The sequence below is a fragment of the Charadrius vociferus genome, unplaced genomic scaffold (assembly GCF_000708025.1).
Source record: "Charadrius vociferus isolate BGI_N301 unplaced genomic scaffold, ASM70802v2 scaffold347, whole genome shotgun sequence".
NCBI classification, from domain to species: Eukaryota; Metazoa; Chordata; class Aves; order Charadriiformes; family Charadriidae; genus Charadrius; species Charadrius vociferus.
This window is the reverse complement of record NW_009649306.1, coordinates 1,245,476-1,248,903: the sequence shown is the minus strand read 5'-3', so window position 1 is coordinate 1,248,903 and position 3,428 is coordinate 1,245,476.

The following is a 3,428-nucleotide window of genomic DNA, read 5'->3' as shown; positions in this document are numbered from 1 at the left end:
CTTGATTTTAATAGTTTTTGTTTTTGTGAGAACCACCCACTCTCCCAAAAGAAAAATGCACGACATGCTGAGCAGAAGATGCTCCTGTTTTCCAGAAGGAATAAAATATAACAACAGGACAGATAGAAATGAGAACCCATTTTGTAACTCAGTAGACCTAATCTGACAAGCAATACCTAAATGCTCAGAAATAGAAAATCAGAAAAAGAACACAGTTTCCAAAACCCCACAACTTTCTTGTTTCAAAATGTGGAAGAATAAATGTGAAATGTAGAATACATTTGCAGATTCAGGTTTCTTTCCTTCAGAGTTTCAAATTCATAGGAATAGAACCAATCCCTCAGTATTAATTTCCTTCCAGATATCTATACTTCTTAAAATAAAGCATCTTCATATGTTGATTAGAAAGTGATAGCAAATAAAGCATTATTGGAATGGTAATATATCTAACAATATTTCAGGCTTCTTTGGACAGTAAGCAATTATTATTGATCAGAAAAGTGTAACTTGGATTCGTATACGTGCTGTTTACATAGCCTAATCCATCCAGTCTTATTTTTGAGATGTTTTATGTGGCTAGTTCACGCATTCATACCTCTCATCCGTATTACAATTGAACTGATGGTGGTCTGAGTGGAAAAACTGGTTCCTATTTGTTTGTTTCCAAGAAGGAAAGGCAAAGGATGGTGGAAACAGGAAGAATACACGCTTCCTCCCCATTTCATCCCACTGTGGCCTCATTGAAAAAATTGTTACCATTTGAGGTTCTTCTTCAGAATTGTTCTTTGACATCTTTAATGCAAGGGAGGAGTATGTATGTAAGTAGCTGTATTGCAAAAAAACCTGCCCGGCAGCATTACATTCTTTGTTTCACTTGTGAATCATACACCTTAGAAGTTTTCTGGTGCTATAGGTTTTTACGAATGTTCATCATTGCATGATTTTTCACACAGTTTGTGGAAAATGAAGGATTGAGCAACAGAAAATTGACACCTTTTTCAGACTAAACGATGCACGTTCATTTTTGTTTGGCAGATGGACACAACCTTTCTCATTGAACAAGCAAGTAGGTTTTGGTCACTTATGTGATGAAGGTTTGTTTTGAAAGATATTTTTAGCAGATAAATCATGCTTTCATGATAGATTATTAGAGTAATGGGAAATAAGAGAAAGAGGACTGGAATATATCTGTTGGCTTAAAGACAGCCCAAGCTTTTGAATTACAGAGCTGTTTAGTGATTATCGTGCATGTATCTCCTGTGGCAATTGACAGTCATGTTGTACATTGAAGGTTTGGAGTGGGTCACAAACTAATTAGATTAGGATGTGACTTTCAGCAGTGTATTAGCAGCAATACTGTGGTAAGATACAGGAAGTAACGTACTCCTCTGTGCAAGTACAATGGGTATCACATTCCAAGAAAGACAGAACATCTATTTAAACATCTAACAAGATGTTTACACAGAAAAATTGTAGGAGTTTGGATTGTTAATCTAGAAAGGGGAACTGAGAAGCATGTTGATCTTCTGGTCAGTAAAAGGTTATGATGTCCTATTGTTCTCTATTTCTTTCAGAGATAAATAATGAGTTAGCTTGGGCTAAATAAAACCTCGGCTCAATTTTATGGGATAGCAAGGTAGAGAGCTGAGCAGTGGTGCAGGTTATTTCAAAGTTGTAGAAACTCCTTTGGCAGAGATTTATTAAGACCCATAAGACAAAACCACATCAGGCTGGTCCAGGTTCAGAGAACAAACAGTAAGTGATCCATCCTGGAATTGTTTTTCTAACTTCATTCTTCCCTCCTTTTTTTTTTTTTTTTTTTTTTTTTTTTAAATGCAGCTCTGGCCTTAAACCAAACTGTTGCCAAGCACATTGTTCTATATACCCTTCTACCTGGTCCACCTCACTTTGGCCACATAAGAATGATTAATCTGCAGGCGAAGTTGCTGTCTTACATTAAAAGTCTAGATTTTTGTGGTTCATCCTCTAACCAGAATCGCAAAACAAAGTTAAAATGTTCATGTTTGCAGCACAGCTTGTTGCAAATGTATATCCCAATGGTGATTGTACTGAGACTGTGTAATGCCAGACATGAGGCCTGAACATAAAGTAAGACATAGGCTCTGCGTAAAGGACGTGTCATAATTTCATATGTATATTCACAGATATACACTGGCTTTCTAGTTTTCTTTGCTTTATAAAAAAAGATGTAATTTAAAAAAAAAAAAAGTAAATCAGGGAAGCACAAACTCTACAATTTCGCAGCTGAGCATGGTGATAGAAATTTACCATGAGCTCCCTATCTGCTGCTTTTGCTCTCGCATAAACTGCTCCTTGGCTGGAACAGCGGCAAAGGCACAGGCACTGAGTTTGTGCAAGTCATCTGAGGATTCATTTTCAAAGAAAAGTACCTTGAAAAGCATTGAGACTGTCTGAGTATGACTGTACACAGGGAAGCATAACCATCTGGGAAGGTGTATGGGGAAAAAAAAGCCATAGAGATGAAGCAAGCTGTCTGAGATCAGGCAGTGAGCCAATAATGACGGAGCCACTAATGGGCAGCAAGCAGAAAAGCCAGTAGGTAGAAAACCAGTAGGTTTTGTGCTACCTCTAGTATGTCCAGAATTTCACTATGGGTCATTGAAGTTCTCCATCACACTTTGCTGCTTCTTGCTGCAGCCACCATAGCTGTGTAATGAGCCTTTCCAGACAACTGCTGTTCGGAGTTGTGCCATGTGCGGGAATGGACAGTAGATTTATCACGAATTCCAGTGAATATTATTTGTAGGATTTTATAAAATTCCTTGCTTCTTTACAGTATAACCCACATTAGCAACTATTATTTAAACAACTGCTTGACCGACTTGTGGATCTGTGGGTATGGAGGCGGCTATTTTTTTGCCTTCAGTAGACTTTAGGTTCTCAGGGCAAAAAGGAGAGGGTTTTTTTTAGACATCCCAATAAAAAAAGTCTTCTGTTCATATCATGTTATAGTTGTTAATTTGGAACATCAGATGGTCTGACTGGGTCATGCAGTAGGTGTAAAACCAATTTGAAAATCTAGTGCCTGTGTTTTTTGCATCAGTGGTGCGACTAACAGTATATATTAGTTGAAGAATTATTTACCTGTGGATCCTACTGCTACAGTACACGGTACCCGTGATTGATGACCTCTTCAAGTTTATTATCCCACAGTATTAGGTCAAAGAGCCTCAACCAATTGTAATCAAAACCAGTGCGTGTGTTGACTGCTAATTTTGCAAGAGGGCTTTACTTTTTTTCTAGACTGATACTGTGGGTGATCATTTCGTTTTAAGAATGAAAAATCTGAATCAGCAACAGCATTTTGAGCTAATGGCTTAGCTTAAAGTTGTTAGAGGGAATGACACACGGTGATACTTAACGTTTAGCTTTCGTTTCTCTTTCCC